The following is a 27,133-nucleotide window of genomic DNA, read 5'->3' as shown; positions in this document are numbered from 1 at the left end:
CTACAGCGTGGCGTTGGTGAAGCCTGAGCCCGATGCCACCCAGTCAGCAAGATGACCCCTTCTCCCTTCTTGAAGAAGCCTCGGTCCTTGCCAACGTTCATGGCCTAGTTCACCCGGAGGTCCACTGGGCCAAGTTCTCAGCCCAGGCCTCCTGCACTGGGTCCTTATACAACACAGGGAAGATGCCACGGTACAGGTGAGCCTGGAGGGCTGTCTGATGATTATGGGTCACAGCAATGAGGGGGGCACCGGTGAGTACCTGGTCACCCGGTGAGCATACCTGCCAGGCGTGGTGAGGACAATTATGGCCCCATTGGGGTACTTGAAGAAGGCCCCACAGCGCCCTAAGCAGCGGCTTCTGTGGGGAGTGGGCGCCAGGCGGCGGAGTTCCTCAAATAATTGCAGGTGGTAGATGCCGCCTCTGCCTCACCCGCCATCAGGCACTGCATGCGCACAGCCTCCAGGGTTGGTCCCCCATGTCCGGCTCTCCAGACAGCATGATGCAGTCGGCTCCATCCAGGACCTCATGGGCCACATCACTGCCCTCGCCCTGGTGGGACCCGCTGCTCTCCAGCACCTGCGCGCCACAGATGACAGGCTCCCCGGCTTGGATGCACTGTCCGACCATCATCTTTTGAGCAAGGAAGACCTTCTCTGCAGGAATCTCAATGCCTAGACCCCCACTGAGCTACCATGAGCCCATCACTGACTTCCAGAATCTCATCAAACCTCCAAACCCCTTTCGTGGTTCTCGGTTTTCCTGATTACCTTGATGTTCTTTCCTTTTCTTCCAGAACCTTTCTGACTCTGTGGACATCGGATGCCTTGTGGATGAAAGACCGACACCATATCTGCACCCTGCTCTACCCCCAAATTCAGATCCTGGATGTTCTTTTCTGACCAGCAGGCATGTCCACAGCAGCGCCAGGGAGGTTCACACCCTTCTTGCGGCCCCAAGAGCCACCATTCTCCACCCCCGTCACCAAGAAGTCAGCACCTTTCTCCTTCGCCTGCAGAGACATAAGTCCACCATCCACGTAGATCTTGCTGCCCATTTCCACCACCTTGCAAATGTTCTTGGAGTCCATCCACACGGTGTTTTCCTCACACTCTCACGTATGCCTTATCCAGCGTGATCTTGAGAGTGGTCCCCTTTTTCAGCTTCTCCTCTGGCGTCCTGCTGCCCTTGATGAGCCCAGTTCAGATCTCAGGTCCTTTAGGGTTCAGGGTCACAGCAACAGGCCGGTAGAGAACGGGATCAAGAGTAAAGCTTTCTGAGGCCGTGCATGTTCTTGATGGTCTCTGCATGGTACTCGTGAGTTACAGGGAAGAAGTTCAGACAGCCACATTCATTGGAGGCTTAATCATCTCCTTCAACATCACTGATCGGGAAGCCAGGCCAGAAGATGCCAGTGTTCCGAGCTGTGATGGATGGTGAGTCAATGTCAGGGCCACACCTGTGCTCCAGGAATGGGTCAGCCCTGGCCACATGCAGCTGCTGGGTCTGAATGAAGGCAATCAGCACATCACTGTGGGGCTTCCAAGTGGCTCCGCCCTGGTGGTCCAGCTCAGGCTGCTGCAGAGAGAGGTTTGGAGGCTCCCAGGGCAGTGGTGTTGCTCCTATGCTGAAATAAATGTTGTTTTAAAATCCATTTTAAGTTATGTTTGCCCAGGTCTCTTTCACTATTTTTTCTCCTTTGTGTATTAATGATATACTGGAATATGTTGGAGATATTTGTTGGGTGGAAAAAAATATATTCAGGTTTTTTTGCCTATTTTCAAATGAATTATTTGTGTTTTTGCTATTAAGTTGTATGAGTTTTTAATACATATTTGGGATATTAATCCCTTATCAGATATATGGCTTGCAAATGTTTTCTCCCATCTTATAGGTTGTCTTTTATTTTGTTGATGCCTTTCTTTGCTGTGCAGTTGGTTTTAGGTTTGATGTTGTTTACTGATTGTTTTGTTTGTGCTTTTGGTGTCATTTCTAAAATATGCCAAGATCAATGTGGAGGAGCTTCTTCCCTGTGTTTTCTTCTGGTACTTTTATGGTATTTGGTCTTGTGTTTAAGGCTTTGGTCTATTTCAAGTTAATTGGTATAAATAATGTAAAATAGGGATCCGATTTCATTTTTTGCTCTTGTTTTTCTGACACCATTTGTTGAAGACTCTCCTTCCCAGTTGGGTGCTCTTGGCTCTTTTATCAAATACTAGAGGCCCAGTGTATGAATTTGTGCACGGGTTGGGTCTGGCAGGCCTGTCCTGCTGGGGGCCGATCAGGCCTGGCCTGCCAGGGGAGGGCCCAGCCATCCCCGCCCCCGATCAGGGTCGGGGGGCTGATCCGGGATGGGGCTGGTCAGGGGGAGGGGCCGCAGATGGTTGGTGGGCTGATCAAGGCCCCGATCTGTCCAGTTGGCTGCCACAGTGTGCGTCATAGTGAGCGGTTGCTCTGGTTGTTCCGATCATTCTGGTCATTCCCGTGTTTTGGTCACTTGGCTTTATATATAGAGATTATCTAACTGTGTATGTGGGAGTTTAATTCTGAACTCTCTAATCTTTCCCATTGGTGTGGTCTATGTGTTTATTTTTATGCCAGTAATATATAGAGTATATACCTATTTTTACCAGCATATTTTATATTTTCAGGTTTATTGTTATTAATTACTATTTTTTTGTTTCAGCTTGAAGACCTCTGTTGAGTATTTCTTGTAAGGCAGGTCTAGTGGCGATGAACTCCCTTGGCTTTTATTTTGGAAAGTCCTTATCTCCTCTAAATTTCTGAAGAACAACTTTGCCATGTAAAATATTCTTGACTGGTATTTTTTGTTCTTCATTCAGCACTTTGAATATACCTTTCCACTCTCTTCTAGTCTGCAAGGTTTCTGCTGAGAAATCTGCTAGTTACCTCGTGGTAGTTCCCTAATATGTGTGGAATTTTCTTGTCTTGATGCTTTTAAAATTCTCTTTGATTTTAGACATGTTTTATATAATGCATTTTGAGAAGATGTCTTTGGGTTGAATCTTTTGGGAGACTTATGAGCTTTATGAACTTAGATATTCAAATATTTTTCCAGATTTGGAAATTCCTCAGCCATTAATTCTTTAAATAAGCTTTCTGTCCCTTTCTCTTTCTCTTCTTCTTTCTTGGACTACAATATACATAGATATTTTTACTTGATGGTAAATAAAAATTCACATGAGCTTTCTTTATTCTTTTTCATTATTTTTTTCTTTGTTCTCTTCTGACTGCATAGTTTCAAATGGCCTGTCTTCCACATCTCAAATTCTTTTTTTCTGCTTGATAAAGTCTGTTGTTGGTACTCTCTGTTTTTCTTTTTCTTTTATTTTAGCCATGGTATTCTTCAACATAAAGATTTTCTATTTAGGTCCTTTAATGATTTCTGTCTCTCTGTCAGTATTCCTATTTTTTCATATATCATTTTTCTGATTCTATTAAATTGTCTTTATGTTTTCTAAAAGGTCAATGAGCTTCCCCAAAACAACTATTTTGATCTTTTATCAGACAAATTGTAGATCTCTATTTCTTTGGGGTCCATTGTTGAAATATTATTGGGTTTTTGGTGATACTATGATTCCTTAATTTTTTATATTCCTTAGTCTTGAGTTGCTATCTTTGCATTTGAAGAAGCAGTCATCTATTGCATTCAATGTTTAAGCATTAACTTCAAGGATAAAAACACCTTCTGTCAATCCTGCCAAGAATTCCCAGGCTTTCTAAACTTCCTATAAATATACCTGCTCCACATTTCTTCTTCCTCTTGCTGGTGGAAATTCTTAAGAATGTATGATTTTACTTGATCCTGCAAAGCCAGGTCAGGTTCTGACAGCCTGCTGTTTGCTTTCCCTGGGGTGCAGTTAAATGCTCAAGTGTGTGTGCTTCCTCCCAGTCCTACAGTCAGGCTGGCTTTTTGCATATGCTCACTAGCTGTCTGCACATGTTTGCTCTGTCTACTCTTTGGAGAACAAATGGGGTTCTGACCATGAGGTGGGGGGGTTGTGGGTGAGACAAGTGGAGCACTGGATGTGCCCATGGGACAGTTGGAGAGATCCACAGGTGAGGTGTCCCCAGTGGTTCATGGGCAGAATTCTTAACAGAGACTCAAAGCAATTAGGATCTGCATGTTTTTAATTATCTTTAAGCCCTGGCTGCTGTTCTCCACACCCTTCTTTGCCTTTTAGTTGTGCAGCACACCTCAGTATTTTGGCTGGGGCAAGAAGGAAGAAGGCTCATTGGCACAGTTGTGCACAGCTAGAGAAGCTGGGCACTCCCTTGCAAACTCATTTTCCTGTGGACAAAATCACCGGCCAAGAGAGTTCCTCCTGGCACTTAGCTGTGCTTCAGGTAAAGTGAAACTGTTCCTCTTACCCTCCTCAATGTGTCTAATCTTGGATTTTATTTTTAATCCAACAGTGTGCTGGACTTCAGGACTTTCACAAGGTATTCTTCCCTGTTTGATTATAAAATGTTGTGTGATTTGGGGTAAATATGCTAGAAAAGTCCTGCCCACGTTTTTGCTGATGTTACTTTTCGAAATCCTCCCAACACAACTTATTAAATCAGCCTTCCCTTACTAAAATATTTGAATGGATAATAAATTCTATCAATAATATTTTTTAAAATTTTTGCTTACTAATATTATGCCTTGTATTAATATATTTTAACATGGGGGGTCATTGCTCAATGATTTAGCAAAACTTATTTAGGAACAGGATATTTTTCTTAATTTAGTTCTATGCAAAACTTGCTAATATTTTCTTCAGGTGTGTAATTATTGTGTATGTGTTTGTGTGTGTGTGTGTGTGTGTGTATGGATATGTGTACACATTATAGTTATTGGTTATCCATCAGTCTTAAATATACATATACTAGAGGTCCGGTGCACAAAAATTTGTGCACTTGGAGGGGTCCCTCAGCTCGGCCTGTGCCCTCTCGCAGTCTGGGACCTCTCGGGGGATATCCACCTGCTGGCTTAGGCCCACTCCCCCAGAGTATCGGGCCTAAGCTGGCAGTCAGACATCCCTCTGGCAGCTCAGGAGCCCTTGGGGGATGTCCATTTGCCAGCGGGGACCAGGCCTAAGCTGCAGTTGGACATCCTTAGCGCTGCTGAGGAGGCGGGAGAGGTCCCGCCATCACTGCTGTGCTGGCAGCCGTCAGCCTGGCTTGTGGCTGAGCAGAGCTCCCCCTGTGGGAGCACACTGACCACCAGGGGGAAGCTCCTGCATTAAGCGTCTGCCCCCTGGTGGTCAGTGTGTGTCACAGTGACCAGTCATTCCCAGCCGTTCTGCTGTTAGGGTCAATTTGCATATTACCCTTTTATTATATGCCTGGTGCATGGGTGGGGGCTGGCTGGTTTGCCCTGAAGGGTGTCCCGGATCAGGGTGGAGGTCCCACTGGGGTGTCTGGCCAGCCTGAGTGAAGGGCTGAGGGCCGTTTTCAGGCTGGCCACACCCCCTTCAGGGTAGGGGGTCCTGCTGGGGTGCCTGGCCAGTCTGGGTGAGTGGCTGATGGCTGTTTACAGGCTGGCCAAGCCCCCCAGCGGGGACCCTCACCCCATGAGGGTGTGGCCATCCTGGGTTAGAGGCTAATGGCTGTTTGCAGGCTGGCCACAGCCCCCAGCCACCCAAGCTCTCAGTGGAGGCTTGCTGGAAGCAGGTATCTGGGATTTATTTATCTTCTATAATTGAAACTTTGTTGCCTTTAGCAGAGGCCACAGCTGGCCAGGGCAGGCGGGAAACTTGGCTTCCTCCATTGCCGGGGCAACCAAGCCTCCTGCTTGTTCCAGCTCCGTGGCTGCCGGCCGCCATCTTGGTTGGGTTAATTTGCATATAGTCGCTCTGATTGGCTGGTGGGTGTGGCTTGGGGCATAGCAAAGGTACGGTCAATTTGCATGTTTCTCTTTTATTAGATTAGATAGCTTCAGAGACTTAAAATCATTAGCAACTCAATTCTTCAGTTATCTAGAATCCTATATAATAAAAGGCTAATGTGCAAATAGACAGAACGGCTGAACAACCAAACAACTGAACAACCAGTCGCTATGATGTGCACTGACCACTGGGGGTGCGCGTGGAACATGGTGGGCATCAGCAGCAGGAGGCAGAGTGTGGAACATGGCAGGTGTTGGCTGCAGAGGGATGGTGGAGTAGGTGAACGGGGTCACCAGACTAAGGCGGGGCACCAGTGGCTGTCATCGGGGTGAGCCTTTGGTGGTTACTGAAAATTATTTGCTCTTGTGTGCCGCAGTCCCGCCCAGTGCTTGCACCTGCTGCCAGCGCCCAGTGCTGACCCCAATTGCCCCTCAGGGCTTCTTCACCTCCCCCCTGCTCCTGAGGGGCGATCGGGGCTGGCAGCGGCCTCTCACACCTGCTGTTAGTAATGATCCTACTCACACCTGCTGCTGGCGCCTGGTGCCCGGTGCCAGTCCTGATCACTTGGCACCATCAGTGTGTGCAAGCGGCGGCTGCCAGCCCTGATCACCCCTGAGGGCTTCTCCACCTCTCCCTGCTCCTGAGGGGTGATCGGGACAGCATCCTCCGCTCGCACCCCCTGCTGGCGCTGGCTCCAATTGCTCCACGCCATCAGCATGTGGGAGCAGCGGCAGCAGGAGCAGGGCTGCTGGCAGACAGGAGATCCAGGCCACATCAGGAGGGGCTGGGCGGGGGCAAGAAAGGTGGGCTGAGACCCACCCCTGTGCCCAGTGTAGCCTCGTGGCCCACAGTTCCTTTCAAGGTGCATGAATTCGTGCACTGGGCCCCTAATAATTTAATAACATAGGATTCATCAGTTCCTTAATGAGTTTACTTAAATCAACCACAAATCCATCTCCTCTAAATGATTTTCTGAAAGATATTTTGCAAAGTACTTTAAAAATGTTTTTCAAGTTTATTAATTTAGGAACTCAATCTCTCTAAAATAAATTTGATACTTTAAATAATTATTTATCCCATTAAAATATTTTTATCACTACAGAACTATGTATATTAAACTCTTAAATTTTAACTTCTTTTTTATTCCTGCAGTTATGTTGCACTTCTCTGATTCCTAATGTTGTGTGTCTGAAACTTTTACTTTTCTTTTTCAATCTCACCAGAAGAAAAAACTAATATTGAACTTTATCATTTTTTAAAAGTATTAAGATTAACTTCTGTTTCTATTTTCTGAATGACTTTCCGTTTTGGCAGGTTTATTTTTTCTGTCATATTTTTTCTAGCTTCTAGATTTTTTTTAATAATAAAAGTATTTTTATCTGAAATAACTTTGGCCATATCTCATAAGTTCTAATATATAGTATTCTAATTGACTCATTACCATTAATTACTTAATAACTTGTGATTGTGCTGTTTACTTCCACTTTGATGCAGAAGTAATTTTAAAATTTCCTCAATATATATCCTTTTGCTATAAACTTTCATAAGTTTTATTGTTCTCATGCATTATTATATAACTTCTGTTGTATATGATTTAGTGATTTTTGGGGGGGTTTAGAATCCTAATATATATATATATTTTTCACTTTGCTTTTTACATTTTTATTTTTTAACTTTTTATTTTATTGTTTATGCTATTACAGGTCTCCCATTTCCCTACCTTTGCCCACCTCCACCCAGCACCCATCCCCCCTTTCTCTCTGGCCATCACCACACTGTTGTCTGTGTCTATAGGTTATACATATACTTTAACGAATCCCTTCACCTTTTATCCAGCCCCTTCCTTCCCCTCCCCTCTGACAGCTGTCATTCTGTTCCGGGTATCATGACTCTGTTTCTATTTTGTTCGACACTTTAGCTTCTTCATTCGATTCCACATGTAAGTGAGATCATATGGTATTTGCCTTTCTCTGACTAGCTTATTTCACTTAGCATAATAATCTCCAGGTCCAAAAGGTAAGATTTCCTTCTTTGCTATGGCTGCATATCATTCAATTGTATAAATGTATCATATCTTTTTTATATACTCATCGACTGATGGGCACTTGGACTGTTTCCAGATCTTAGCTAGTAAATAACACTGCCATGAACATAAGGGTGCATATATTCTTTATGATTGGCATTTTGTTTTGTTTTTAAGAAATATTCCCAGAAGTTGGATCACTGGGTCAAATTGCAGTTTCATTTTTAATTTTTTGAGGAAACTCCATACTGTTTTACATAGTGGTTCCCTTTTCTCTACATCCTCACCAACACATGTTATTTGTTGCTTTGTAGCCATTCTGGCAAGTGTGCAGTGATATCTCATTGTGGTTTTAATTTGCATCTCTCTGCTGATTTGTGATGTTGAGCTTTCTTTCATATGTCTATTGGCCATATGTATATCCTCTTTGGAGAACTGTCTATTCAGGTCTTTTACCCATTTTTTCATTAGATTATTTGTCTTACTGGTTGGTGATTTATATAAGTTCTTTATATATTTTGGAAATTAACCCCTAATCAGATGTATTATTGGTGAATATGTTCTGAAAGCTTCAAGTCAGTGGCGTACAGGCAGGCTATATGGCCATCTCAGATAACGACTTAAAATTTTTAATTTATTTAAAGAAAAGGGGTTGGGAGTTGGGGATATTCAAAGGGAAGGGCTACATAGCACTGAGATAAAGGGTATTAGGTCTGGGCTGCTTTAGCTCACTGAGAAGTCAGAGAAAAGGGGGCCTTGGAGACAGGTTCAGGAGGGTAACCCAGGACGAGCTACTGCTGCCCATTGCTCCCCTGGTTGCAAGTCTCAAGGGGTCCCTTAGAGGTTGGGAGATACGTGCCTGTGTGGGAACGGCACAGGTGTGCTCCTAGGAAGGAGAGCACATGCTGGGTCCTTTGTCCTGAGCATATTTATATCTTTCTTGCAAGTGGAAATCTTAGGGGAAGTCTCAGGGGAGGTTCTTAATAGAATATTAATTAGCTTTTCAGATTTGCTCTTGCAGGGTTTGGTTCTCCACTGATTGGTCAGTGCCAGGGTAGGGGGTCATTAGTCAATGTAGCTGGTCCTGAGGCAGCCAAGGTGCCACTTGTCTGCTTTTGCTGCTTTTCTAGGCCAGGAGCTAAAATACAACTAAGGCCTAGATATCTTTTTTTTTTAAAATATATTTTATTGATTTTTTACAGAGAGGAAGGGAGAGAGATAGAGAGTTAGAAACATCGATGAGAGAGAAACATCGATCAGCTGCCTCCTGCACACCTCCCACTGGGGATGTGCCCGCAACCAAGATACATGCCCTTGACCGGAATCGAACCTGGGACCTTTCAGTCCGCAGGCTGACGCTCTATCCACTGAGCCAAACCGGTTTCGGCAGGCCTAGATATCTTTACGGAGGAAAAGGTCAGGGTGTGTAAACTGTCTGATCAGTATATGCTAGAGGAGTATAGGTTACCCTGGGGGCGGGGTTCTTGTTTTGCCCCTTTCTAGGTACACAGGACTTTCTGTCCTGGTGAGTTTGTGTACCTGGCCCATCATCCTTGCTCTGGGCAGAGGGGTGGGAGGGGATCCAATATGTTCTCACATACAGTGGGTTCCCTTTTCATTTTGTTGATGGTTTCCTTTGCTGTACAGAAGCTTTTTTAGTTTGATATAGTCCCATTTGTTTATTTTTCCTTTGTTTCTCTTGTCCTAGGAGATATATCTACAAAAATATTGCTTTGAGATATGTCTGAGATTGTACTGCCTATGTCTTTGTCTAGGATGTTTATGATTTTGCAACTTACATTTAAGTCTGTTATCCATTTTTAATTTATTCTTGTGTATGGTATATGGTAGCAGTCTAGATTAATTTTTTTTCATGTACAGTCTTTACACCATTGTCTGCTTTTGCCTTCTTTGTAAAATAGTAATTTACAGTAAAGGCATGGGTTGATTTCTAGACTTTCTGTTCTGTTCCATTGATCTATATGCCTGTTCTTGTGCCAGTACCAGGCTGTTTTGATTACAATGGCTTTGTAATATAGTTTAATATCAGGTATTGTGATATAATATATTCTTATAAGTATATCATGAGCAAAGAAAAATGTATTATGTTGACATTGACAAAATTATCCTGTTTTATTCTATTATTCATTATATATATATATATATATATATATATATGTATATATATATATATATATATTGAGTGGCCAGATTATTATGACCACCTGATGTTTGTAGGCAAATTAACTATAATTTCGCACTGAAGTTGCTAGAGGGCAAGACCATTATAAATAGGGAAGCAGGTTGTTTACCATGACAGAAGTGACTTTTTTTCTGAAGATAAAGGTAAATAACGTGATTTAACAGCCTTTGAACATGGGATATACTGAGTGGCCAGATTATTATGACCACCCTGTCAGTACTTCAGTACTTCAGTACTTCGTTGGGTCACCTTTTGCCTTCAATACTGTGGCGATTCTTCTTGGCATTGACTCCAGGAGATGTTGAAAGGTGATGTGAGGAATCTGGCACCATGCCTGATGAATAGCACTGTCCAGTTCTGTGAGATTTGATGGTTGTGGAACCAGCTGCCTGATGGCTCTTTTAAATTCGTCCCACAAATGCTCAATTGGATTGAGATCTGGTGATTGTGGGGGCCACCTAAGCAAAGTAAAGTCTCCCTCATGTTCTTGAAACCACTCCTGCACAATACGAACACTGTGGCATGGTGCATTGTCTTGTTGGAAGAAGCCATCTCCATTGATACGCCATCAACATGATAGGATGAACCTGATCAGCAACGATACTTAGGTATGTCGTGCTATTCAGACTTTGTTCCACATGAATTAAAGGGCCCAAATCATGCCAAGAAAACATGCCCCAAACCATAACACTGTCCCCACCAGCTTGAAGGGTTGTACACATGCATGTGAGGTGCATGCTTTCATGCTGTTTCCGCCAAATTCTCACTCTGCTATCTGCATGATGCAACTGGAAACGTGACTCATCGGATCACATGACTTTTTTCCAATGCTCCACTGTCCAATCCTTGTGTTCCTGTGCGAATTGGAGACATTTTATCTTGGTAACTGCAGACAGCAAAGGTGTTCGAACAGGCCTTTGGCTTCCATATCCCATAAAATGCAGTGTATGGCTAATTTGCCTACAAATGTCAGGTGGTCATAATAATCTGGCCACTCAGCGTATATTAGTCAATATCTGCAAGTTTTTCATAATTACATTCAATGCATTTTTAAAATACAGATTTCCAGGAAATACCCATGTCCTCCTAATTCACGGTATCTAGGAATTTGTTTCAGAATTATTTATTAAAATCTTGCTTCCTGATTCAATTAAGTTGGGGTTTTATTTTTGTTTGTTTCTTCCTTCTACTTCACCTGTACAGATATTTTTCTAGGGAGAATATTTGGTGAGTAAATGCTTTCAAAAGCCTCTTCATAGGTTGCTGCCTCAGCTGCTGTGCCTAATGCTGGGATAAATAAAAAGGGTTAAATTGACCTTCATAAGAAATAACATAAGACTTAGGGGCTGTGAGACTACAAAAAAAGTTCATCAGATTTAGAGAAGTCTCTAATGTGTGGTTGTGAGATTCAGTTTTCAACTAGAGGAGTCAATGTTAGCTTTAGTGAGAAGGTGCCATTTGAGCAAAGACAAGAGGCAAAAGAGTTAACCACATGGACCACTGAGGAAATTTAACAGTGTGGATATCAGCTTGAACAGAAAGCATGGAATGATCATTTAGGCTGAAAGAACAGCTATGTTTGGGAAATAGGAAAAATTCAGGATGATAGAGCATAGTAAATAAAGGCAAGAGCATGTGTAAATGAGATCAGAAGAGGTAATGACTGGGGGATTAAGTGTGACTTGAGGTCACCTTTATGCTGAACTAATGGAGAGTTATGCACTCCCACCTGTGACCATATAACTTACTTTGACCATAAAAATGGAAGAGACACGTTTAATGTCCTTCTGGAAGCTTTAAAAGCCCATCATTCTGCCTTCTATTCCTTTTCTCCTCATTGCTATGAACTTGATCAATCTGGACACAGAGTGAGAATGATGACAATGCTATGCAGTCCCCCAGGGACCTATGATCTATACTAATAAAAGGGTAATATGCTAATTACACCAGATAGACCAGATGTCTTCCAGACAACCTTCTGACATCCTTCCTGACAAAGCTGGGGCCCGGGCGGCACCGCCCGGGGTCCTGGGTGCCTGCAGCCAGCCCAGGTGGTGCCACTTGGGATCCTGGGTGCCTGCGGCTGGCCAGACGGAGGAAAGCCTGGGTTTTGGGTGCCTGCAGCTGGCCAGAAGGAGGGAAGCCTGCTTCCTGGTTGCCTGCGGCTGGCTGGAGGAGGGAAGCCTGGGTCCCGGGTGCAAGGGCTGAGGCAGAGGCAGTTAGGGGCGATCAGGCAGGCAGGCAAGTGGTTAGGGGCAATCAGGCAGGTAGGTGAACAGTTAGGAGACAGCGGGCCCGAATTGCGAGAGGGTGCAGGCTGAGCTGAGGGACCCCTCCCCCGATGTATGAATTTCGTGCACCGGCCCTCTAGTGTATATATAATAGCAAGTGCACGAAATAACCTTTTCTTTTTAAACTAGTAATTGTTGCCAGCAATCACTTGAAAAATACCTAATGAGCTTATATATCCTAGGATCTTAAAATATGGGGAAAACAGAATATTGGAAGCATGTGTTAGATACTACTGGCTGCATTTGTAGTACTTACTACAAAGAGATGAGCTTAAAAAGAATTTGCTGGTTAGCAAACAGAAATGAAAGGGGAGTGAAAAAAATGTGGATATTTATAAGACTGGAATAGGCAACTGCTTTTCCCCACCCACCAGTATAAAATAAACTTGAGAGGGTCTTAAAGCAAAGAAAGCCCTATGGCAAGGATCAAATCAATGGTAAGCCCTTCACTCCCATCGTTACTACCTCTGGGTGGATTATGATAGTACTCAGTTAATTTAGCAGAAAATGATTCAGGAAAACCATGTAGCTTTCCCACAGTGCTTAATAAGCTCAGGGCACCTGCAATTAGTCATGTCTCAAAAAGAACTTAAGTTCCATTGGAACATGGAACTGACTGGAATCAAATAAACTAAAAACTCAAAAAGTTTTTGAGACAGTTGTGCTGTCAAAAAGAGCCACTAACCTAAAATAAAAGACACCGTGATTGTTTGAGACTTAAAATAACCTGAGGCCCCAAGGATCAGGAAGCAGTTTGACAAAGCTGCTCAGACTCCAGAGGACATATCCTCTGAAGCTCACTTCAGATGTGGCTACAGAGGATAATCTCAGAGGAAGGAGCTCCCAGAATGTGGAGCCAAGAGTCATAGAGAAGAGTAAACTGGGGGAGCTTATACCATGAAGCAGAATTGAAGACTAATCAAAAATTATTCCTTAAAAACAAAGAAAAAAGACCTTCCTAACTGTCTCTGGGGTTTCAGTATGGCTCAGGGATTGCCATATCTCTTTTTGAACAGGAGTATCTACTGTGGCCTCATCTCTGTACAACCATCGTATACCTGGTGCAGAACTCAATACCTTTACTTTTGTGGTTCTATATTTCTCAACTGAGTAGAGCTATATTCACACCTGATTGACTACCTGGTATCACCTCTTCCTATTGTGCATCATCAGTCATCTTAATGTATTATTATGAACATTTTTACATATACTCAAAATTAGAAAAAGGAGTACAAATGAACTCTCATATATCTATTATCTAGGTTCAATATTTTTCTTAATGTTGTGTTTTATTCGCATTCTCCCCTTTGGACAGCAAATCTTTCTTAGTAGTATGCAATTTAATCATAGATTGTCTTTGATTCATTTATGAGCTACATTAATTAATGGAGCCTGGTATTGGCATGAGAATAAAAAATAAATCACATTATAGGAAAAATACATAACCTATAAGTGCTTATCCTATCTAATAAAAGAGAAACATGCAAATTGACCATACCCCCGAACGCTTCCCATTGGCTAATCAGCAGGATATGCAAATTAACTGCCAACCAAGATGGCGGCCAGCAGCCAGGCAGCTGAAGCGAACAGGAGGCTTGCTTGCTCCAGTGATGGAGGAAGCCAAGGTTCCCCCCTGCCACTGCCGGCCTCTGAGCTTGCACTCTAAGCAACTATGTTGCAATTATAGAATCTAAACAATCCCCAGAAACCTGCTTTCAGCCAGCAGAGCTGGAGCAAGCAGGACCGAAACAATGTTGCAATTATAGAACCCAAACAAACCCTAGATTCCTGCTTTCAGCAGCCGAGGCCTCAAGCTGGAGCCGAGCCTCAGAGCTAAAGCCGGCTCTCAGCTCTAGTGACAGCCGTAGAAGGTAAATAAAACCCAGAATTAAAAAAAAGAAAAAAAGGAGAGGTTGGGAGCTTCAGTCGCCCGCCAGCCTGAAAACAGCCCTCAGCACCTCACCAGATTGGCCAGGCACCCCAGTGGGTACCCCCACCCTGAAGCAACATGATGGTGGCTAATTTGCACACTGAAGGCGGGCAAGGCTGTCCGCGGTCTGGGACCGGATCTGTGACCCTGCAGGGCAGGGCAGCAGCGCTTGAGGCTGTCCGAAGTCTGGGACCGGATCTGTGACCTGGCGGGCGGGGGGGCAGCGCTTGAGGCTGTCCGAAGTCTGGGACCGGATCTGTGACCCTGCCGGGTGGGGGGCAGAGCTTGAGGCTGTCCACGGTCTGGGACCAGATCTGTGACCTGTCAGGTGGGGGGCAGTGCTTGAGGCTGTCTGCAGTCCGGGACCCCGATCTGTGACCCTGCCGGGCGGGGGGCAGTGCTTGAGGCTGTCCACTGTCTGGGACCCGGATCCATGACCTGCCGGATGGGCGGCAGCAGGCAAGGCTGTCCGCGGTCTGGGACCGGATCTGTGACCTGGCGGGCGGGGGGGCAGTGCTTGAGGCTGTCCGAAGTCTGGGACCGGATCTGTGACCCTGCCAGGCGGGGGGCAGTGCTTGAGGCTGTCCACGGTCCCGAGACCCAGATCCGTGACCCTGCCGGGTGGGGGGCAGTGCTTGAGGCTGTCTGCAGTCCGGGACCCCGATCTGTGACCCTGCCGGGTGGGGGGCAGTGCTTGAGGCTGTCCGCAGTCTGGGACCCGGATCCGTGACCTGGCGGGCAGGGGCACCGCGGGAGGCTGTCCGCAGTCCCAGGACCTGGATCTGTGACCCTGCTGGGCGGGGGGCAGTGCTTGAGGCTGTCTGGGGTCACAGGACCAGGGTCTGTGACCCTGCCAGGCAGGGGGCAGTGCTTGAGGCTGTCCACAGTCCTGGGACCCAGATCCGTGACCCTTCACCGGCGGGGAGGCAGCTCACACAGGGGCTGATCGGCCGGGGTTGGGCAGGGCAGGACGCCTGGCTTCTACCGTGCCCCAGTCACTCTGTGCAGGTGAGCAGCGCAGAGAGCCTCTGGACAGGGGAGGCAGGCTGGCGGAGGGCGGCCTGTACTCCCACATGGCGGTGGTGACAGCTGTGAGCGCGCCAAGCGGACCTGCAGGCTGAGCTGAAGTAGAGCCTGCAGGCTATCAGCACCCAGGAGTGGCTGCGCAAGATCGCCCTCCTGGCCAGAAGGTGCAGGATCACAGGGACAGCCCACCGTGGCGGGCCAGACTGACCTCCTCCTGGCTGCACCACGGGGGTTTGCGGATCTGCAAAGCCAGAGGCCTCCGGTGTGCACATCCCCCCCCTGGCGTGAGAACATCCCCCAGCACACTGTCACCCTCCCACGCCTGCAACAGTTGCAAACCAAGGTGTGAACAAGTTCCCCCCGCCTCTCCACCGCACTTCCATCAACCCAGCATGCCTAACACCCCCACAGGATGTGCACACATCCCCTCTGATGTGCTCACATCCTTCGGAGAGTGTCTGGGTGTTCTGGGTGCTGAGGGTGGGCACCTGTGAGATGACAGTGAGAGGGCGGAGTGGTGATGCCCTGTTCCCACGGAGGCCAGTGCAGCTACGAGATCACCTCTGGGGGGTTAATGCAGGTGCTGAGGCAGGAGCAGGTGCAGATACACACACCTGGTGGGTGCGGGCGGCCCTCTCTGAGGTGCCTTCGGTCAGCATTCAAGATCAAGAACCCAGAGGCAGAGAGGAATTCCATCCTCTCAGTGAAACAGTGGGATAGTCGGGGCGACTGTAGAGGAGGAATGTGCACTTTGGGTGCCAGCACCCATGAGTGAAGGCTGCCCTGACTGAGCCTCGCTTGCTTGGGGCCTAGCGCACTCCTGCCGGGCAGCGGGTGACAGGACGTGCTTTTCTGAATTAATGAGAGAAAACGTTGATTCTCCTGCTGCCCACGAAGGTGGAAAGTGAAGTGGGGAGACGTGGGGAGTGAGCAAGGTTCCCTGTCTGGGGGTTCCAAATCTGCTGTTGGTTTCTTTCACTGCTGACTAGAGATATACAGGGTGTCCCCCCAAAATGTATACACACTTTGAATACCTACTAATTCCAATGGTTTTAAGCATAAGAAAGAAACAACAATGGAGCTGTTATCTGTTAAAAGTGTGGGCACAAACAGGTAGTTGGACATTCCCTGAGGGGTCTCAGATTGGAGAGGGTGAAGGCCAGACTGAGGATCCCCTTCCCCCCCTACCCCAGTGCATGAATTTCATGCACTGGGCTACTAGTTTTACAATAAAAGTGGCATTTAAAAATATAAGAGAAATTCTATAATATTAAATATAAATTTTAAGAAAACAAAGAAATAACATTACAGATTAAATTACATAAAAATGTAAAGTTCTTTTGCAAAATATATATTAAAGCAAACTGAACAACTTGCAACCTTGGTATTTTTAGTGACAAGAAATATATACATACTAGAGGCCCAGTGCATGAAATTTGTGGATGGAGAGGGGGGTTTCCTCAGCCCAGCCTGCTCCCATTCCAATTGGGGACCCCTCTCACAATCTGGGACCGTTGGCTCCTAACCACTCACCTGCCTGCCTGCCTGATTGCCCCTAGCTCCTCTGCCTGCCTGCCTGATTGCCCCTAACTGCCTCTGCCTGCCTGACTGATCGCCCCTCACCTCTCTGCCTGCCTGCCTGACCGCCTTTAACTGCCCTTCCCTGCTGGCCTGATCTCACTCCCAACTGCCTCTGCCTGCCTGGTCACCTCTAACTTCCCTCCCCTGCCCATCTGATCTTGCCCCCAACTGCCCTCCTCTGCCAGCCAATTTGGTTCTGATTGGTCAGTTTCTATGCTAGTCAGCGTCTCTGGGCCTATCAACGGGGCCTGGTCAGAAAGGCGGGGCTGATCAGCTGCCCCCATGGAGGCCTGGAGAGAAATGGAGGCGTGGCTGTTGGCCAGGCTGGGAGAGAAAGAGAGGCAAGCTCTGATTAACCGCTGCCACAGAGGCTACGGATCAGACCCTGTCTCTCTCTCTGCAGGCCTCTCTCTGGGCCTGATCTGCAGCCCCCTAGGCAGTCAGTGCTGGGTCATGGCACTCCACAGGGGCCCCAGTCAGTGCTGGGTCGCCACGGCAACTCAGCACTGACTTCCGGTCTGGTCGCGCCTTCGGTAGTAATGACCCTGGCTCTTTATTATATAGATTTTCACTGCACTTAATATATAAAGAGCTATTAAAGATAAATAAGAAGTTGTGAGTTTCAATAGTAAAATCATTCATTTTCATTAATCATACAAACAAATAATATTTATAATGACATGATTTTACATTTTTAGTAAGAAGTTATTTTTACTATTAATACTTATTATTAACAGTAGTCTGTAGAAAGAGATTATTTCAATTACCATATGTGGATGGCATGGAAATTTGTACAATATTACTGAAATAAAATTAGCATCCTATATAATAAAAGCCCAGCGACCAAAACAGCAGAAAGACCAGAACGACCAGAGACCAGAACTACCATGACCCCTCACCCCAGCTGGCCACTCCCAGAAAGTGGTTAGGGGCAATCAGGCAGGCAGGCAGAGTGGTTAGGAGTGATTAGGCAGGCAGAGGCAGTTAGGGGCAATCAGGCAGGCGGGTGTTTGGAACCATAAAATGATGGCCAAAACAAAAACAATATAGCTGTAATCTATAATGATCTCTGATGAACTAAAAACAAACAAACAAACGAAAAAAACACCCCAATAGAGAAATAGCAAATGTCATAAGCAAAAAATTCATAGAAAAATGAAAATAAGCATTAAACATGTGAAATACTTTTGAGTCATTAGCAATCAAAGAAATACAAAATAATTTTGAAATTTTATTTCAGACTAGAGGCCCGATGCACAAAATTTGTACAAGAGCAGGCCTTCCTTCCCCCGGCTGCTGGCACTGGCTTCCCCCTGGCACCCAGGACCCAGGCTTCCCTCTAGCTACCAGCAGACACCCAGGACTCAGACTTCCCTCACAGCCCCAGCTTTGTCTGGAAGGTCGTCCGGAAGGAAGTCCAGTATAATTAGCATATTATGCTTTTATTATTATACTAGAGGTCCGGTGCATGAAATTGGTGATTGTGGGGGGGTCCCTCAGCCCGGCTTGCAACCTCTTCAATCCGGTACCCCTCGGGGATGTCCAACTGCCGGTTTAGGCTCGATCCCTGTGAGAATATATATATTCTCAAGTAATAATTGTGATGAGTTTTTCCAGCTAACAGTTCATGAACAACTTGGGAAATGCCTGCTGTACATTGCTTTGGCTTATACATTAATTGAAGACTTTCTCTTTTTACTTTTTTTATTTGTTAAATGTGTGTGTGTGTGTGTGTGTGTGCACGTGCACATGTGTGAACACTTAGTGATTAGAATAAACCAATTTGGAGACATCTTGAATAAGCACTTTTAAAATGGAAATGCCATAATGCCATCAAGAATTTTTCCTCTGCTTATCCAACCATTATCAGTTGATTTATTTAATAAAACTGAGGACCAAGAAAGACTGAATATACAGCTTTCAATAGAGTGCTCTCATGCTGTGGTTGTTGAAGTGATAAGTAATTTGCTTTTAATGCTAGTGCATACTACTTAGCATCATACTTAACTAAAGAATGAAAATCACTCATTTTTCATCCACTTGCTCAACTGACACTGAGTATGATCTATGTATTGTCACCGAATTTAATACAAAGAACATTAACAGATCTCACTTTTAAATTTATGGCAAACATTTAAAATTTTAATTCCTTTACAAAATTTAATTTTAAATGGATAATATATTTAGGCAATAAGAACACAGTACATACTAATAAGAATGATCTACTAAAAAGGTTCTTTTAGGATATAGTTTTCAATTATAATCATTTTGTATTGTGTATTATTTCTGTATGATAAAATATAAATATAAATGGCAGAAGTAAATTGCTAGCTGTTATATAAAGCAAAGCTTGTTTTACTAGTTACATTCTTAAAAAACAATTAGTAGCACTATAAATTACACTCAGCCCTAACTGGTTTGGCTCAGTGGATAGAGCATCGGCCTGCAGACTCAAGGGTCCCAGGTTCGATTACAGTCAAGGGCATGTACCTTGGTTGTGGGCACATCCCCAGTGGGGAGTGTGCAGGAGGCAGCTAATTGATGTTTCTCTCTCATTAATGTTTCTAACTCTCTATCCCTCTCCCTTCCTCTCTGTAAAAAATCAATAAAAAAAAATAAAAATAAAATAAATTACACTCAATATATGGAGAAAAACTGATGACTGAATTCAAAGATATATATATATTCAAAGATATATATATATATATGTATATATATATATATATTCTATAGACTTGCATACACACACACACACACACTAGAGGCCCGATGCATGAAATTCATGCATGGTGTGTGTGTGTCCCTCAGCCCAGCCTGCACACTCTCCAATCTGGGACCCCTCAGGGGATGTCCAACTGCCGGTTTAGGCCCGTGGGATTGGGCCTAAACCGGCAGTTGGACATCCCTTTCACAATCCAGACTGCTGGCTCCCAACCGCTCTCCTGCCTGCTTATCTGATTGCCCCTAACTGCTTCTGCCTGCCAGCCTGATCACCCCCTAACCACTCCCCTGCCAGCCTGATCACCCCCTAACCACTCCCCTGCCAGCCTGATCGATGTCTAACTGCTCTCCTGCCAGCCCGATTGCCCCTAACTGCCCTCCCCTGCCAGCCTGGTCCCTCCCAACTGCCCTCCCTTTCAGGCCTGGTCCCTCCCAAATGCCTACCCTGCAGGCCCGGTCACCCCTAACTGCCCTTCCCTGCTGGCCTGATCACCCACAACTGCCCTTCCCCACCAGCCATCTTATGGCAGCCATCTTGTGTCCACACGGGGGTGGCCATCCTGTGTGTTGGAGTGATGGTCAATTTGCATATTACTCTTTTATTAGATAGGATATACTCCAAGAAACCTGTCTTGAATTTTGAAATAACACTATATATAAATATGTGTATACTGCTAAGGGGATATACTGGTAACTCTTATGTTAGAGCTCTGTTTTGTAGATCATCTATTTATAATAGCTTCCCAATCTCTCCTTACCTATGGAATTATTTTTCCAGTTCATGAAGGGCCACAGAAAATGAGAGGAATTGATCATAATAAAAGTCCCTTTTTTTTTCTTTGCTTAATCACTTTACCTTTTGCACCCAGCCCCCCAACCCCACTTCCCTTTGACAGCTGTCAGTCTGTTCTCTGTATCTGTGAGTATGTTTCTATTTTGTTTATTAGTTTATTTTGTTCATGAGATTCCACATGTAAGTGGGATCATAAAGTATTTTTCTTTGTCTGACTGGTTTATTTCACTTAGCATAATACTCTCCAGGTCCATCCATGCCACTGCAAAAGATAAGATTTTCTTTCTTTGGATGAGTAGTATTTCATTGTGTAAATGTACTACAACTTTTTTATCCACTCATCTACTGATGGGCACTTGGGCTGCTTCCAAATCTCAGGCAACAGTATGGCGATTACCAGAGGGAAAGAGGGTAGGGGGAGGTAGAAGAAAGTAAATGGGGGATAAATGGTGAAGGAAGGTGACTTGGGCTGGTGAACACACAATACAATATGCAGATGATATATTATAGAATTGCATACCTGGAACCTACATACCAGTAATTTTATTAACCAATGTCACCCAATAATAAGCAATATAAAAATATAGATGCAAAACCAATTATCTGCAAATGTAATCAAATTTTTAAATAATAGGTTATTTAAAAAAAGAATACAAAGTTCATTTTTTTCTTTCTTTATTTTTCTATTAAGAAACTAATCGTACATGTAACTTATTTAATAAATTAAATAAGTTATTTCAATACCAATGCAAATGGGGTGTTTACTTCAAAGGTAAGACAATGCCAAGATCTTATTTCAACATTGGTGTGAATTACAGCACTGAGCCCACGGACATTTGAGTGTTTCTTTTCAATAAGAAAAGTTAGTTCTTGTAAAAGCGTGTTAGTAAATCTCTACGCACCACACACATACACACACACACACACACACACACACACAATATATATATATATATATTTTGAAAGTGTGAGACTAACTCATATGTTGACTCTATTATTGATACTTAATGCTCAGTAAGGTTGGTTCAATAGCAAGGAAAATAAATATAAAACAACAAGAGCAACAAAAAAATTCTATAGACTTGCATTTTAAAATTCTGAACAACTCATGCTGTGCAACAATGTAGTAGGAAATTCCTTGAATTAGGCAATATATTGTAGTCATGGGCATCTTTCAGGGGCCAGAAATATTGCTTTTCTTAATTACACCCATCCTTCAACTGGAGCCACTAATTCCTAAAGGAAAAACACACAAAAAAGAAAAGTATCAATTGATTGCTGATCTCTATATTGTTCATTCAATTCATTGTCTTATAGCACAGTAAATACAAAGTTAAATAAATGTGGCCTATAAGTTTATTGTTTAATTCAACAAAAATTTATTGAGCATTTACTAGTTCAAAGTATAGTGTTAAAGGATGAGGGAGGGGAGCAGTAAAGAAAATAGACAAAAATTCCTGCCATCAGAGATCTTAAATTTCAGTGAGGTAAATAAAAAAAAAAAAATCCCTGCACAGGTAACTCATGGTCTAATGGGGAAGGTAAAACCATGGACTAAAATACACATCTATTAAGTGAAAGTGGAGGTAAGTACCTAGGGATCAGAGTTATGAGTAATAATATTTGCAAAACTGGAGGTGTGAATGGAAAGAAGTCAGTGACAGTGACACTCAAGTGTAGTCCTGAAGGAAGAGTCTAGTTGCATGAGGTGGTGTAGGCACAATAATTAAAACTCCTAAAACATGTCCAGAATATTTATGAGTTTCTGTAAAATTGAGATTTGTTGACAGGGATATAAATGTCTGTTGATCTGCCTTCAGTAATAGCCACAGAGGATGAAAAATATAGACAGGTATACATATACTAAATTGGGCCAATAGAGGGAACACCTAGTGAAATACTTAATGTGTCTTATGTTATCCTGAAGATATAATACTTAGACAATGATTAAATCTGGGGATTGAAAAACCACCAGGATCAAATGTATCCCCATGTTTCCTAATTATAGGTATAAATTTGACTCCTCCAATAAGCATTGCTTTCTGTTTGAGAGAAGTGGCTGCACAGAAGAAGATCAGGGCCCTAGATATCCACTGTTCGTTTTGCTCTGTAATGAGGACAAAGGATTCATAATGATTCAGGATTTATTATGACCCATCAACCCTCTGAGGTTCATTGTCCACTTGTGGTCAAAAATCCCACTCTAAACATTCAGCTGGAAGAGAGGAAAGCAAGGGAGTAAAGAGAAAAATGGATAATATAAGAACTGTAAAGGCAGGTGAGCTACTTTGATCCCATTAGAAAAAGTTGAGGTGTATGCAAGGAGTCCAAGTCTGAGCCAGTCAATTTGGGGTTAGGTGTTGTTTTCTTAGAATGTAAAATATTTAAGTAACTTCATGTCATTGTTATATAACTTTTTCATATTTTTTCTTGAAGTTTTTTCTAAGAAAAAAAAGTGAAAACTAAGAAAAAAAAGTGAAAAAAAAGTGAAAATTTTCCAGGTAAATGGAGAAGGGGATCTTCTGGCCATTCTCCTTATTCCTTCTGAATAAAAGAGTACTACTATAAAAATAATGTGAAAAATGGCATCCTATTCGTCTTCAAATTCCACAGTAGCCAAGCAACTCTTTCTAAGTTAACAAAAATTAGAAGGATTTTATGCTGTCTGAAAACATATTTAGGATAATAATGATTTCTAGCTATTGTTTCTAATTCATACAGAAAGTAGTGAGGGGAAAATACCTTTTAATTTTAATAGATTCTTCTCATGTCTTTTGTTTAAACATCAAAGGAGTCTTCCAGTGTACTGTTCATTTCCTGTACATGCTCCTGAATAGCTAGGATCACTTCATTAGGGATAAACTTTAATACACTGATAACACCAAACATTTGAAAAAATAGCATATTATCTTACCATGCTTCAGAGAAATATTTAAGTAGACTGAATAAAAGCTGTATTTTTTTGCCTATTTTTTCATTGAAAAAAATTACATATTGAAAACCCCCTGAAATGCCATATTGTTAAGCCAATTCTATAGTTTAACAGAAGCTTACAATTTGGGTTTTGTGGTTTGGCTTCTCTTCTCTTCTCTTCTCTTCTCTTCTCTTCTCTTCTCTTCTCTTCTCTTCTCTTCTCTTCTCTTCTCTTCTTTTTCTCTTCTTTTCTTTCTTTCTTTCGTTCTTTTTTTTGAGTTTAAGGCTTCCTATTTTATTTTTATATTTTTTTCTTTATTAAGGTATTACATATGTGTCCTTATCACCCCATTGGCCCTCTGCCCCTGCTCGTGCCCTCACCAACCTAGTGTCTGTGTCCACTGGTTATGCTTATATGCATGCATACAAGTCCTTTGGTTGCTCTCTCCCCTTACCCCCACCCTCCCCTACCTTCCCTCTGAGGTTTGATGGTCTGATCGATGCTTCTCTGTCTCTGGATCAGTTTTTGTTCATCAGTTTATGTTGTTCATTATATTCCATAAATGAGTGAGATTATGTGATATTTATCTTTCTCTGATTGACTTATTTCACTTAGCATAATGCTCTTCAGGTCCATCTATGCTGTTGCAAATTATAGGAGTTCCTTTTTACAGCAGCATAGTATTCCATTGTGTCAATGTATGTACCACAGTTTTTTAATCCACTCTGGATTAAAAGTGCTGATGGGCACTTAGGCTGTTTCCAAATCTTAGCTATTGCAAATTGTGCTGCTATGAACATAGGGGTGCATGTATCCTTTCTGATTGGTGTTTCTAGTTTCCTGGGATATATTCCTAGAAGTGGGATCACTGGGTCAAATGGGAGTTCCATTTTTAGTTTTTTGAGGAAACTCCATACTGTTCTCCATAGTGGCTACACCAGTCTGTATTCCCACCAGCAGTGCAAGAGGTTTCTTTTTTCTCCGAATACTTGCCAGCACTTGTCATTAGTTGATTTGTTGATGATAGCCATTCTGACAGGTGTGAGATGGTACCTCATTGCCATTTTGATTTGCATCTCTTGGATGATTAGTGACTTTCAGCATGTTTTTGTATGTCTCTTGGCCTTATGTATGCCCTCTTTCGAAAAGTATATATTTAGGTCTGTTGCCCATTTATTGATTGGATTGTTTATCTTCCTTTTGTTAAGTTGTATGAGTTCCCTGTAAATGTTGGAGATTAAACCCTTATTGGAGATAACATTGGCAAATATGTTCTCCCATGCAGTGGGCTTTCTTGTTGTTTTGTTGATGGTTTCTTTTGCTGTGCAGAAGCTTTTTATTTTGATGTAGTCCCATTTGTTTATTTTCTCTTTAGTTTCCATCGAGGGGGGGACACTAGGAGCTGTGTCGGTGAAGATATTGCTTAGGCATATGTCTGAGATTTTGCTGCCTGTAGATTCCTCTAATATTTTTATGGTTTACCATCTTACATTTAAGTCCTTTATCCATTTTTAGATTATTTTTGAGTATGGTGTAAGTTGGTGGTCTAGTTTCATTTTTTTGACTTAAAAAATATTTAAATCATTTTTTACTTTTCAAGTACGTTGACATAAAATATTATATTGGTTTCAGGTGTATAACCTAGTGATCAGACATATAGCTTACTAAGTAATCATCCCAATAAATCTCATACCCATCTGAAACCATACATAGCTATTAGAATATTATTGACTATATTCTGTATGCTATACTTTACCTTCCCATGACTGTTCTATAACAACCAATTTGTACTTCTTAATCCCTTCACCTTTTTTACCCATCCCCAAATCCTCTCCCATCTGGCAACTGTCAAAATATCCTCTGTATCTATGAGTCTGTTTCTGTTCTGCTTATTTATTTTGTTTTTTTTATTGAAATATTTATAGATATATATTTATCAGCATTTTATTGTTCATATTTTTATCTTCTTTTTTTCTTCTTAAAAAAGACCCTTCAACATTTCATGTAATCCTGGTTTGGTGCTGATGAACTCATTTAGCTTTTTTTTTTTGTCTGAGAAGCTCTTTATATATCATTTGATTCTAAATAATAGTTTTGCCTGGTAGAGTAATCTTGATTGTAGGTCCTTGATTTTAATTACTTTGAATATTTCTTGCTAATCCCTTCTGACCTGCAAAGTTTATGTTGAGAAATCAGGTAATGCTCTTATGGGAGCTCCTTTGTAGGTAACTGCTTTTCTCTTGCTGCTTTTAAGATCCTCTCTTTGTCTTTAACGTTCTCATTTTAACTATGATGTGTCAAAGTGTGGGCCTCTTTGAGTTCATCCTGTTTGGGATTCTCTACAATTCCTGGACTTGTGTGTTCATTGCCTTTACCAAGTTAGGAAAGTTTTCTGTTATTATTTTTTTTCAAATAAGTTTTTAATTTCTTGCTCTTTTTCTTCTCTTTCTGGCACCCCATGATGCAAATATTGATACACTGGAAGTTGTTCCAAAAGCTCTTTACACCATCCTCATCTTTTGGGATTCTTTTTTTCTTTTTGTTATACTGATTGGGTGTTTTTTAATACTTTATATACCAAATCACTGTTTTGATTCTCAGCTTTATCTACTCTATTGTTGAGTCCTTGTAAACTATTTTTTTCATTTTAGTTACCATAGTCTTCATTTCTGACTGATTCTTTTTTATAGTTTCCATGTCCTTTTTAATGCTGTTGAAGTTCTCACTAAGTTCACTGAGCATCCTTACAACCAGTGTTTTGAAGTCTGCATCTAGTAGATTGCTGTCTCCATTTTGTTTATGTTTCTTTTCTGGAGTTTTGTCTTATTCTTTCATTTGGAACATATTTCTTTGTCTCATAATTTTGGCTTCCTCTCTGTGTTTGTTTCTATGTATTATCTAGAGTTGCTATATCTCCCAGGCTTTGTAGAGTGGCTTTATGTAGTAGGTGTTCTCTAGGGTTCAGTGGCACAGCCTCCTTACTCACCCAAACTGGGTACTCCATGTTGGCACCCCCATGTAGGCTACATACACTCTCCTGATCAGTAGTTAAACCTTAATTGACATTGACACATCAATGAGAGGGATTTATTCCCAGGCCAATCAGCTGCAAGGACTGGCTGTGACCACCATGTCTGCAGCACTGGAACTCAGAGGCAGTGAGTTTGAGTTAGTCTGTGCATGGGCCCTTTAAAAGGAACTGCCTGTGACTCCAGCAGTCTCTGTCTCTCTCAGACACAATCCCTGCTTGTTTGTATAGCCAGAAGTTATGAGGACTTCTCTTCCTGACACTGGAACCCTGGGTTGGGTCCCTGATGTAGGGCTTGGACCCCTCATTCCTCAGGGGAGGACCTCTGCAGCTGAGAAATATCTCCCAATGTTTATCTACCACTCGATGGCATTGGGCCAGTTCGTTTCACATCTCCTCCCCTCCTACTAATCTCAATGAGCTCCTTCTTTAAATCCTTAGTTGTAGGACTTCCATTCACTAGGTTTCAGGTGGTTTAGAATGATGGTTGTTCTGTAGTTTAGTGTATTTTTTTCCTTTAAAGGGTAAAAATTTTATTTTTGAGGAACTTCATGCTGCACGTTTTTAGAGTTGCATAAGAGAGCAAAAATGTTATCCTACCCTCATCTATAAATTTAAAAAAAGAGCATAAAATTACTTTTTAAATCATGAGACTTGGAAGTTTAGCACCAGCATCCAAAATGAACTAGAAAAGGGAACAAAAAAGCATTTACTATATATTTCAGATTTCT

At 42.9% G+C, this 27,133-nt stretch overlaps 1 pseudogene; it reads right to left on the bottom strand.

Moving 5' to 3' along the window:
* On the bottom strand, positions 1 to 26,392 carry LOC102433372 (annotated as a pseudogene).
* Between the last annotated feature and the right edge of the window lie 741 nt (positions 26,393 to 27,133).

Source organism: Myotis lucifugus, unplaced genomic scaffold, assembly GCF_000147115.1.
Source record: "Myotis lucifugus unplaced genomic scaffold, Myoluc2.0 scaffold_107, whole genome shotgun sequence".
Classification (NCBI taxonomy): Eukaryota; Metazoa; Chordata; class Mammalia; order Chiroptera; family Vespertilionidae; genus Myotis; species Myotis lucifugus.
This window is presented reverse-complemented; position numbering and strand designations above follow the sequence as displayed.